The 13,056-nt window shown below is 44.1% G+C and overlaps 1 protein-coding gene across 1 annotated transcript in view; it reads right to left on the bottom strand.

Annotated features, from left to right (window-relative positions):
• ELOVL5 (ELOVL fatty acid elongase 5) overlaps positions 1–13,056 on the bottom strand; it is a 339,287-nt gene that overhangs the window by 149,023 nt on the left and 177,208 nt on the right. The gene's annotated exons all lie outside the window — the stretch shown is intronic.

Below are 13,056 nucleotides of genomic sequence, written 5' to 3'. Positions count from 1 at the left end.
AAGTATAAACGCCCCCAATATCCATGGCAAATCATTTTTATGGTAAGGGAATATTAGTAGACAGTATTTAGCAAATCAAAGGTTTGTGGGTGACTGTGGTTTGGAGTCAGAGACTTACTACACAGTTCAAACAAAAAATCTACCAAAAGAAGTGCCCAAAAATATGCAATGGTACTTTATTTTTCTCAATCAAAACATAACTTAACAAAACTTATTTGGATGATAACACATTTCTGAACTAGTGTGATGGGTGTGCCTGTTTTTCTCCAGAGAGACGGTCAATTTGTGGATGTATGCTTGCTACTGCTATCCTCAAGTTGTGCTCCACCTCTAGTCTTGAACGGTACTTCGTCTTTAATACTGCCAATGATGAGAACCCAATCTCACATAAATATGATGAGCTAAAAGGCAGAAGAACCTTGACTGCAATTTTTGACAAACCTGAATGTTCTTCAGACATTGCCAGCCAAAATTCTCCCAATGAGATTTTGTTGAACTGCATCTGGAGAATACGGTCACTCTGGACCTCAATTAGGTCTTCCTGAAGGTGCACTGGAAGACAAGTACCTGCACCCACTAGGAAAGGTTGAAAGACCCAGTCATTGACATGATCAGTTTCCTCAGGAAAGTACTTTTCTAAACTGTCCCTGAGGGAAGTCAAGTGATTTATTATAACCTCAGCAGCACTTTCAAGTTCATATCCTGTGTCCTCAAGAGCTTCTGCTAAACAGGGGAATGACTCAAGCAGGCCATCTTGAATTAGTCTTCTCCACAACTCCAGTTTCTTCTTGAAGGCAGATATTTTTTGTACATGGTGAAAGACGTACTTTCAGCTCCTTGCAAAGACAAATTCAAGGAATTTAATTTATCAAAGATGTCTGCAAGGTATGCTAAAAGCACAAGCCAACGGGGATTACATAGCTGTTCTGCTTTGTAGGGGTCCACATCCAGAAGGAACTGTCGTACTTCGTTTCTTAATTCAAAAATACGATTCAGAACCTTCCCTCTGGATAACCATCAGACTTCTGTATGGAAAAGCAAACCATCATGTTCGGCTCCCATTTCGGCACATACAATTGCAAACAGACGAGCTCTAGTTGGGTGTGCCTTTATGAAATTAACAATTTTCACAGCAGAATTCAACACTTCCCCAAGTTCTCTATCCATGTTTCAGACTGCAAGGGCTTCCCGGTGTATCATACAGTGGGTCCATAGAATATGAGGAGCCACTTTCAACACTTTAGCTTTTAGGCCTGCCCTAGCCCCACACATGGAAGGAGCACCATCAGTACAGATCCCAACACAGTTCTCCCAATTTAAGTCATTGGAGCACAGGAAGTCATTGAGAATATCAAACAGGGCTGCTGATGTTGCATGTCCCTTGATTGGTTTACAGAATAAAAAATCTTCCAATATTACAGTTTTGTGGCAGTATCGGACATAAGCAATTAAATGAGCTTCCTTGGATAAGTCAGTTGCTTCATCCAATTGCAAAGCAAACAAACCGGATTTCAAGCGTGCTATGAGCTGTCTGTGGATGTCCTCTGACATGTCAGAGATGCGACGGCAAACTGTTGTGTCTGAGATGGGTACCATTTTAAACTTCTGCACTGCTTTTTCACCAAGCATTGTCCTGGCCATGTCAAGAATTGCTGGAAGAATCACTTTTTCCCCATCTGTAAAAGGCTTTTTGTTTTTGGCAATGTGGTATGCCACTTGGTAAGATGCTTTCAAGGCATTTGTTGGTGTGGAGACCAGATTTTTCACAGTGTCTTTTTGGTGGATGATGTCTTCCAGCTTTCTGGCAAACAAATCTGTATTTTTTCCTACCAGTAACCCTTGTGTAGTTTCCAAGTGACGCTTTAATTTGTTTGGTTTCAGACTTTCGTTAGCCAAGGTCATGCCACAAACCACACACTGTGGCCTGATTTTGCCATTTATGGTGATGCAGGTGAATCCAAAATTCAGGTAGGAGGTATCATATGACCTAATTTTTCCAGGTCTTTTCTCACCGTCTGTTTCAGCCTTTCGTTTGAATGCCCTACCATCTTTTTGCAGCAGGAAACGATCCATGGCAAATGTATGTTTGACCTACGATACAAAATTCCAAAGTTCAATATTACTGAATAGCTCAGACTTGCTGCTACATGCGGAATAGCTGTCTTTTTTCAAAAAACTCTTTGCAGTTCTCAGAATGTCTCAAAAAATCTTCTTCTTCTTATAGTCAGTTCCTTCCACGTGATTAAAACAGAAATTGCAGCAGCCGCATGTTGAAGAGGAGGACTTTGGGCACCGACACGTTTTTATTTACAAATTAAGCACTGCATAAGCAGGTTATCTGGAGCAGAGGTGGATGGGTAGCTGCATGCAGGTGATGTCCAGGGGCAAGAGGTCTAGATTTTGAATGTAAAGAGCCAACCCAAAAGAGAACTACCAATCTATGCTGGTACTCTGTGACCTCCATAGGCAGGGCACTGGAATTAGGCAATTTTGTTTTTCTACTTTTCCACATAATTAAGAATTTTACACATTTGCAGGACAAATAATTATCTGCTGCATAATCTACAAATGTTAACAAAAAATGCTTCCTCTTGCCCCTGGACAAGCTGTTCAAAAGTTACTAAAAAATACAGCCAGAGATCTCACTTTCTCAGTATGTATTTCCCTTTCTTGGAATACCCCCTCCTCCCAACAACCAGGTGAGGACTCAGGCTGTCAGCAATATTTGTCAATGTACAAGCTGTCCCCTGGTTTTCAGCACAGCGTTACACATGATTTATTAGGCGCTGTCAGTTCTGTGGTTACCTTGTGAAAGCCACATCTGACTCCCAAACCGAGGCAGGATCAAACGGAGAGACGGCAAATGTACACAGAAGGGGCAGATAGACACCTGCATCGACACTCGGAAGACTCTCGAGCGCAGTCCTATGACTCATCTATGCCTTATTATGAGACAAATCAGTTGGGAAAGGAAAAACGAATATATGTACAACTGAAAGCAAAACCAAAATGCAGTTAACAGTAAGATGCCGCCTGTTTGTGTTTTCTAGCACGCCTTTGTTAAACTGCAGCTCCTTTCAATTGGAACAGGCATACTCAGGCTCGGCAGGCTAACAGTTAGTTATTGGCCACTTACGATATGATAAACTTGTTTCTGCTTGACGGCTTTAGGCCAACTCTACACATTTGGAATGACTTTCACTCCCGATCGAAGCAGCACACATCAGATCGAACCTAGGCCCATATTTATACATTTTTAGCGCCGCATTTGCGTCATTTTTTGACGCAAAAGCAGCGCAAACTTACAAAATACAATTGTATTTTGTAAGTTTGCGCCGATTTTGCATCGAAAAACAACGCAAATGCGCCACTAAAAAAGTATAAATATGGGCCCTAATCTTTTTATTAAAGGGAAATACATTACTAATATTTACATTGCTATGAAAGTGCCATCCATACAAATGAACTGATTAATACTGTTTGTAAATACCGGTCTCTGTTAAGTTTTTAAAAGTGTGTCCATGCTGAAAGAATCGAAGGAGGGCTTTCACACCTTCCCTGCTTCGAATTATGAAATCTCATAGAATAACGCCGATTTGGTTATCAGCAGATCGTGAAGGAGAGATGTGCTACTTACCAGTTCTGCAGGGATGAAGTCCAGGAAGGGCAGCAGGAAGGAGTGCAAGGCAGCAGAAAAAAAATAATGTCTCCTCTACAAAGCATTGCACAGCTTCGTATTTATGGCCCCAGTTCCCGGCATTTCCTTGTTTTCATTCTCCATTCTCTCCGATTGGAGGACAGTTGTCAATGAAGTTTCATTATTTTCCAACGTCCTCCAATCAGAGAGAATTCAGAATGAAATGCCACTCTCTGGAATCCAAAACGAAGAGCAAATGTTTTGGATTCCAGTTCAAGGCAGTTCCAGGCAGCAAAAGTGCGGGATGCGCGACCCCCTTTGACTGACTTCACGACCCCCGTGGGGGCCGCGACCCACACTTTGAAGACCACTGCTCTACAGTCTCAGAGGTAACATCGGGAACAAGACATTTGAAAGATGGAAGATGCAGATTGGGTGAGGTGGCGATCAAGGCAAATCTAAGGCTTGTTCAGTTAAAAATATTCCATGGAGTGTACTATAGCAGAAGCAGGCTCCACAAAATGGTTAAAGCCCCCTCCCTCAATTGTTTGAGATGTGGGGCACAAGACGGTACATTCACACCTGACCTCACACAGAGATGTATCAGAACAGGATAACTGCTCTTCTGTCTGAAATTCTGGGATTGACCGTCCCACAGACCTCACAAATCCCCTATAGGGTATACCAGGCGATTTGGACATGCTGAGGAGGCAGTTGTTCTGCCCTCTTGGATTTGCCTTGGCTAAGGGAGACATAGCTAGGCTCTGGGAAAACCCACTGTCCCCCACAAGGGAAATTTGGGAAGTGGGAATGACTCACTGCACTGAGGATGTGAGAGTCTTTGAAACGCTGCTCCAAAAAGTTATATTATAGTAACTAGTAAAGTATATTTATTAAAGTATAATTTTAGCACAGTATGCTAGTAGCGTATATTTTTTCAGGTTGGGTTTAATCAGGCATTGGGTGGGATTTCTTTTAATCATATATTACATTTAATTGATTCATTTGAAAGCTTTTATTTGTTCTTTGTTTACGTTTAATACATTTTTTATATAACTTTTTATTAATTTTAAAACATACAAAACCATATTGCAGCCTCCCGCCACCGCTGACAACTTTTGCATGTATGTAAAAACACAGGTGGGCAGTGAAAATCAACAGTCAACAGTCAATTTCCAGTTAACATAAATGACAGCACTTACATCCATGACGTCAGGTGGTTAAACCAAAAACATTAAAAGAAACAAGAAAACACCCACTGAATATAGCACATCTTAGGTGCACAGTGGTCCACTTACTCCCTCGCCCTCCAGACCCTGCCCCCTAATCAATACAGTTTTGCAGTAAAATTTCTGAATTCCCCCTCGGGTGACACCTGTGATTAGGGGCATGGTTCCAATAGAACCCCTCCCATATTTTATAGTATTTTCGAGGGCATTCTGTGGCAATGTAAACCGAGCATTTTAAACCCATGCAGTGGTCTAGACCTCTCTTCCACTGCTCCAGCGAGGGGGCAATAACGTCCTTTCAGGCCTGGGCAATGTCCCGCTTCGCCACAACCAGACCCAGCCATAGTAGGGTTTGTGTATATCTGTTCCCCTCAATGTCATCAGAAATGTGGAGCAGTGCGCATCACGGATTCCTCCAAACAATCAAAAACTTCTTCAGGATAGGGCAGTTCCAGGTTGTATGCAAGAAGTCTCAGTGGACCACTTGGCATCGCAGGTAGGCCACAGCGCAACCAACCTCCTTGTCCACAGTCTCTCCCTTATATAGTGTACCCAGTGTAAGTAGCGTAGTTCAATGAGGAGGTACTGGAATGTGATGGCTGTTTACCTAGGAGAGGCCAGCGCCTCTCTCTAGGCCATGTCCACCATGGGGCCTAAATTCTGGGTCCATGACTCTAGGAGCGATCCAAAGGTGTCCCGGGCATTGTTAATTAGGGATTGATATATAGCGGAGATCTTATAATCAGGGATGTATGTCAGGAGTAACTTGCCCTCCAGGGGAGTTAATTCCAGAATCTCCTCTAGGAAGGACAGGTACGGTGTAAGATCATGGTGGAGTTGAAGGTATTCATAGAATTGAGCTATATGAAGCTGAAACTTCTTCTGCAGATCCACAAAGGTCTTCAGAGAGATCCCCATGAGCACATCTCCTAATCAGGAGATGCCAATATGGTCCCATCTTCGAAACCCCTGCAGGCCATCCACCTGGTGCAGGGTCGTGCCAGCCCAAAGGGGCATCTCCTGGGTGACTCGGCCTCTGCCCCCCTTGGGGGACCCTCCTCCCATACAACAGGTGGGGAGCATCTGCATCCCCATCACCCATCCCTCGGCCACTCGGGCCGGGTCAGAGAAATCCTGAAACCTCCAGTCATTCAGAAGAGTCAGTTGAGCGGCCCTCTAATAACAGCGTACATCCAGAGTGGCGATGCCCCCATCGTAAGTCGATTTGCAACATCTGGAGAGGGCGTTCCGGGGTAGACCACGTTCAACAAGATGTTCCACAGCAATGACTCCATGTGTGAGAAGAGAGACTCTGGAAGAGGAAAGAGGAAATTTTGAAGTTGGTATATCAAACGTAGTAGTGTCACCATTGTAAAAATAGCGGACCTGCCGAGGAGGGGCAGGGGAAATGACTTCCAGAGCCTAAAGTCCGATGTCAGCCTGTCCAGCTGGGGCTTTAAGCCCAGGCCTCAAGCATATATAGTCCACAACAAATTTTAGAACCCTTGCCTACTAGCCTACTACGTACACCTAGGGTTTGTCAGAGTGCAGCTGCAGTCCCGTGATGTCTCCCAAGATCCGCAATATCTATTGTGCTTGTGGTCCTGAGCATGGGAGGTCTGTAAGAAAGATCACTACATCACATGCGTTCAGGGCTAGTTCCCACCCTCACCCGGGCAAAGAGGTTGGTGTAGAGGAACCTCACATAATCAATGGATCGAGGTCTGAAGTTTAATTGTTCCAGGAGGGAGAATAGAAACGACTAACTGACCGAGTCAAAGACCTTGCAGAAATCGACCTGTAACAGAGCACCATCCCCGTGGAAGTATTTGGACAAGGAAATTGCATTACCCACCCTTCTGATATTGTGCAGCGTATCACTGCCTGGCATGAAATTGGACTGGTCTGGGTCGACCAATTTAGCAATGGCCCCAAGTAAACCCACAAGCAAGGCACACAAGTAAGGCCACACCTTAACTTCGATATTCAAAAGAGATACTGGCCAGTATGTCTCACATCTTTCCAGTGGTTGCCAGGGCTTCAGGATAACCACAATGTGCGCCATTCATAGATTCAAAGGTAGAGCTTCCTGGAACACTTTCAACACATGGGGATCCGTAAAGGCCCATGTGGCCTTGTGGAGCTCCACCGGCACCCCATTTAGGCCTGAGGATTTGCCCGGGTGGAGCATCCAGAGCACTGCCCCAATTAGTCCACCATTATATCGAGGTCTAAGGCCAATCTGTCTTTGTCTGAAAGGGGAAAGACGGATAGGTCCCACACAAACAGCTCCATCTCCTGGGGGCTCTCCTCCGCCTGAAGGGCATATAATACACTGTAATAGTTCCCAAAGGCATGGGGAATATGGCGGTATCCCATAATTTGTTCCCAGCCGTCGATCAAGATGTAAAGAATGGGGTCTCGGGAGGCTGACCTCGAGCATAGCCAATACAGGGCTTTGCTGAACTTATCCCCCAATTGATAGATGCAGCTTTGGGTGGCCGGCCAAGCTTTGTCGAGCATGGTCTGGCACACCTGCAGTATTGTGCCTCAAGTGCCAGAAGCCATGTCTCCATCTCTGCCACTGCGATGTCCACCCGGTTACAGTGAAGTGCGCAATAGTGTTCTTGGGCCCCGGGAAAGAAGAAGTAATCCAGTCTGGAGAAGGTCTTGTGCACTCTAGAAAAGAAGGTATACCATCGCTCCAGAGGATGGTGATGGCGCCATGCAGGTCCATTGTTTGCAAGAAACAGGCCAGGGTTGTGTCGTGCAACATCAGCCCTGAACTCCTGGAGGAGGGGTCCACTGGAGTGGAGTTCACGCAGTTGATATCATTCCCCCCCACCAAAAGCCATGGCCTTCAGGGAATTTTAAATTCACGCCATGCAAGACATGCAAGAACGTTTCTGTCAAGGGAGGAGGGGGGCAGGATTTAAGTTAAGAAATGAGAGCAGCTTCCTATCCATAGTGTTGTGCCAGGTCTAGATGTGGTGAAACGGTATGTTCCCTCTCAGACGCTAAGCTACTCCTCATGACCCCCTGTGGAACCCAAAGTGGAACCCACTTGTGAACCCCATTCGGGCAAGGAAGGGACATTTGGTGCCAGTAAGGTGGGTTTCTTGAAGAAAAGGAATATCAAGGCCTGCCCTGCAAGCAGCTTTCAGGATGGCTTCTCGCTTCACCTTATCAAGTAACCCATTAATGGTCCAGATGGGGAATTTCAGGGACCACGGAGCCCCCCCGGGGCCTGGTCCAGTGGTCATGAGGGTCATAGGACAATGCACATGAGGGTGAGCCAGCGATCGTAGCAAAGGGACCAGTGTGTGGTGACATGTGAAGTAGGAGAGACAAAGAACAATGCAAACAGCAAAAATGAAAACCATATTGTCTGAACCTGAAAAACAAATCCTTACTCCCACCCACCATCCTATACTTCTAAAATGGAAGTACCTGTCATGGTTCCGGCATCTGGGTGTTGCCAGCATGGATACCTCTCACAGACTGCCGGTCCAATATTCCCAAGCAGTCAGAGGGTCATCGGTGACTCTATGGTGCTAGCCCCACTGAAAATGAGGCACTGATAGCAGGTCCATCAACATAAGTCACAGTGATACACAGAAGTCTGTTGTAAGCATCGGTTCTAGAAGCCATAGGAAGAGCTGCAAAATGTCGTTCACAGTCAGATTGAGTCGTGGTGGGTGGGGTGGGGGGGCCAATGCAGGACACTGGAGAGGACCCTTCCTTTAGAAGCCACCCTGTGGTCAGGTGCTCCTCCACCCATTCTCGAGCCGCCTCTGCAGTGTCAAAGAACAAGGACCTACCTCCAAACAGAACCTTGAGGCGGGTGGGGAAAGGAATCATATATTGAATGCTCAGACTCCACAGTTGTTGTTTGATGCCCTAGAAATGTCACGTAGGCTCTCATTATTCTAATGAGACTACTGGATTTGGGTAGCAGAATCACTTGCACTGTGGGGGACTGAGTCTAAACCCACTACAGGTGACACCTGTCGGCCTAATCTGGGTTTTGCACCAGCTAACTAGCAGCGTCTCATCTCCACCCAAGAGCAGGGATGATTTTGCGGCCGAGCGCATGACACAATTAATTCCTCAGGGAAATCATGGTCACTCAGATCGCATCCATTTCTCTCAGTTACATTAGTCTCACATATACAAGGACAATCAGAGGCAGTATATAAGACATCATCCCTCATTTCTGAGCAAGAGGCCTGTAGTCTACATAAGCAGCTGTAGCGAAGCACTCAGCAATCAGCATACAGTTGTGGTTATCTGGCTGGAATCGTCCTATAATGTACATGGGTCAAAGTAGTGTTTTTATAATAACGCAGCTGATGTTCCAAGAAAGGAACCCTACGTAAGACTGTGTTTGTTTCTATGAACATTAGAGACAAAGCGTTACCACGTTTGCCGGCAACCTATCTTACTGCAGCCTTGAGAAAAGGACAGAGTGAAAGAAATTTCTTGTTTAAGAACGCAGTGCTGACCTAGGCAAAGAACAGCTAGATAGGGAGAAATAAAACAAGACCACAAACCTGGCTATTATTAAAATAATTACAAAGCTGAATAAAATATATCTAGGTTAAAGTGCACAGCGGCAGGCCTAGTTTGCTAAAATTATGTGTATGAAGGTATAACTAAAATGGTTACAAAACACCCTCCTCTTGCCGGTTCAAAGCCTAATTACATATAAAAGCTACTAAAACTCAACCTAAGACATAGTTATATAAGAATGTCGATAATGACAATTTAAAAAGACACTTGAGCATGTGTAAAAAGGACAACTTAAAATTGTAACTGTGGCGTAAAAAAGGCTGAATTTAAAGAATCAGTCATTTTAGAAGTTCGGGATAATAACTAAAGACAGGAAATCTTCCACTTCGGCAGGTTGTAAAGTAGGAGGTTTATCGCCAAGGAAAACCAAGGAGCATTTGTGTACCAAAGCCTGAGCTCCAGCCAAGGTGGCAGCATTCGGTGGTGTGCCCAACAATATGTTTAGAGCTGCATCATCCACAAAGGGCAACTCATAAGCAGCTTCCCGTAGCAAACGCCCTCTCAATGCGCATGTCTGGTAATGAGCCCTCAGCGTCCAGTGAAAGCAAGCACTGCGTTGGAAGACAAACTTTCAGTGCATGTTCGAACGAGCACCAGAGGCACAGAAACACAGGCTGCACACAATGCAAAAACTGGTATGAATGACCGAGACCAGTCACACTCCAGGAGTGTTGCTCCAAAGTACTGCATCATGCGTTCACGATACAGCTGCGCTGATGGGAGCGCTTTCAGTCCTTCTTGTTGCGGTGGGACAACCATTGTACAGAAAACATAGCAATAGCAAGATGCCACCTATCATAGCCAAAGTTATCAGAAATCCCCCCAAAATACTTGAGAATATTGAGTGGATGGCTGATGGAATTAAACCGAACATAGAGGAGAAGGTGTGAACGAAACCAGAACCAACAGCCTTACAGATTACAGAAATTTGCGATTCCAGTAGTACTGGACGCATTAAATATTCATCCCACGAGCTCAACAAAGTGTCTAGGAAAGTTGGTATTTAAAAGGGACTGTATTTCTGCTGATGACCTTGCCACCTGAAGTGCGTAGGTCTCACGTGCAGATGTGAGCGCCCCATGTCTTTTAAACAATAAAGCTTTGAGTCTGCTCAACTTTAAAATCTCAAGTAGCGATATGGGGCCAAATCTCAGCTACTTCCTTCTGTCTTGTGGGAGGAAAATCCCGCAGCATGTAACAATCTTAGAGACCGAAACAACAAACTATTCCAGCTTGCATCCCACAACAGTTTTCAATAATGAGGAGGACATAGCTGCCATTTGAGAGCACCTGGAATGCAGGTCTAATCAAGGGGACTGGAACTCCCTTCACATAACAAGGCAACTTTTCTAACTTTTCAATATTTAACATGACATACGTCGCTTCCTTCTTAGCCATTAGTTGTTGTTGTTGTCGCGTTAAATTAGATGTGGAAAATATATCCCTTGCACTAGCTTGTTGCCAGGGAACACAACCTGCCTTCAGTGTTTGTTGTGTCCAACCCAACTGCATAATGGACCTTAGTTGACTCTGTCCATGGTGTAGAGAAGACATGTCACTTTGTATTATGCCTATTGCAGCAGAAGAAACAATGTTGAAGTGTTATCCGGTTGGACAGGGTATTAATCCCATTATCTACAACAGCTAATGCCACCTGTAAGTTTTCCTGATCTATTTGCCTTAACTGGGCAGCAGAATCTTGTTGAGAACGCTTACAAATTTCATTATGAAACTGCATATAAGAAGCACTTTCTGCATTTTTTTTCTGGGCCTAACAGCAAATCCTGGAAGTCAGTGTTATTAGACAGGAGACTGAGGTGATCTCTAACAGCATCTAGTGAGGAACTCTTCAACCATTGCTGGCTAGTTTCCCAACTCTGTATCTTGTTACTATACCCACATGTTGGGATGACACATAGCGAGGGTCTGGCCTACTTATTCTAAAACCCCAGTGGAGTTTATAAAACGTTTATGACACCCATTTGTATCTCCTGGCCACAATAACACCCGCCAGGACGTGAGAGTGGAGCTTTAAATGTGCCATTCTGGACCCATTCATCGAGCTGATCTTCAGTTATATTTATAAACTTTTGCCATTTGTAAAATTTTGCAGGGGCAGGAATACTGGCCGCATTCAATTTCTTAATCTTTGCTGAGCCTAAACAACTTGTCTGTTGTACAGTTTCATTTAAAAATATCATTGGAACAGGTATGAGGCATGCTCTAAATAAAGCTTCCTTGCCCCTTAATTGCCAATTTCTTGTTCCCCACACACTTTTTAAGTCAATCAACTTCAACCAATATTCATAGCCTTCTATAACAAACCGAGAAACAAAGGAATCCGAATAAATGAATTTCGTATCTGTCAATAATATATATACATTTTCCATCAATGGCAATCTGAAATAATATGACTCAGCATTTGTAACACTGTGCCCAGAAAAATATGCAAATGTTTCAGAATATGTTTTAGAACTCCCTTGTGGAGGAGTTGGACAATGTTCCCATTGTGTGTAATTAAAAATAGTTTTTGGGGCACTTGCGCTGTGAACAAAATGCTGTCCATAATAATTATAGCAATACATATCACCATAATTTTCTTTAGATTGATAAATATCCTCACTTTCAAATACAGTAAAATACTGCAATTGAGTCATCACAGAATCAACTGCTTTTACGTCTCAGTCATCAGAAACAACTCCGGGAATTATTACATTGTTCATTTAAAGTTTAAACACATATGGTATTTGAATGACCTCCGTGGAGCCGTATATATCAAATGTGACTTTATCCCTAACAATCCCATCAGGAATTGGTATAGCGGAAATGTTCACGAAAGACAAGTCTCTGCTGACCTTGTGAGAAGAAAAATTGGGTTTTTGGACCTCATCCACCAGTTCAACTGTTAATCTTTCAGGAAGAAAACGACCATGTATTAATAGAAAGAACGATATGACAAAGCCAATCTAAAGGAAGAAAGCTAATACAGCCAAAGAAAGCCACAGATAGTTCCATGGGAAAATAAAGTAATTTGTGTTAAGCCAGTTTATCAGCTTATGTGTTTTTGGCAGTTCAGATGTAGAAGAGGCAAATGAGTCAGAAAAAGTGTTGTTGATGTCGGCAAAGTATCCAGAAAGCAGTTCTTGCAAAAGCTGGAGCAGTATTTGTAGGAGGAGAACTGGTAGGGGTCTCTTGCGGTGGTTCACAGTAAATAACGCCAGCCGTCTGTGTTGAAGTTGTATCAAATCGATCAGTAATTTCTGTATTGTTTGTTGTAACTGATGTTAGTGGAGCTAATGCAAGATCATTTTCCAGAGGTGTCAGCTTTGCTGCTCAAAACTTGTAGAGGGACGTCTTGACCAGTGGTGAGAGGGATTCAGGAACTACTGGCTGCTCCTCTTGGTCAGCAGTGTAGGATCGGCCACATGGTGTAACTTGACATTGTTGATAGATACAAAACGATTATCTTTAGCACCAGGAAATGGTGGTAGAATGACAGTTCTGGTACCGTGTATTCACAAGACTAGACCGGTGCACGATAAGAAGGACTGAACTCCTTTTTCACAGCAACCTGCAACCTTTTCACGTACTAGATCCCCAACTTTTGGAATCCAGCCG

The sequence above is a fragment of the Pleurodeles waltl genome, chromosome 5, assembly GCF_031143425.1.
Source record: "Pleurodeles waltl isolate 20211129_DDA chromosome 5, aPleWal1.hap1.20221129, whole genome shotgun sequence".
NCBI classification, from domain to species: Eukaryota; Metazoa; Chordata; class Amphibia; order Caudata; family Salamandridae; genus Pleurodeles; species Pleurodeles waltl.
This window is presented reverse-complemented; position numbering and strand designations above follow the sequence as displayed.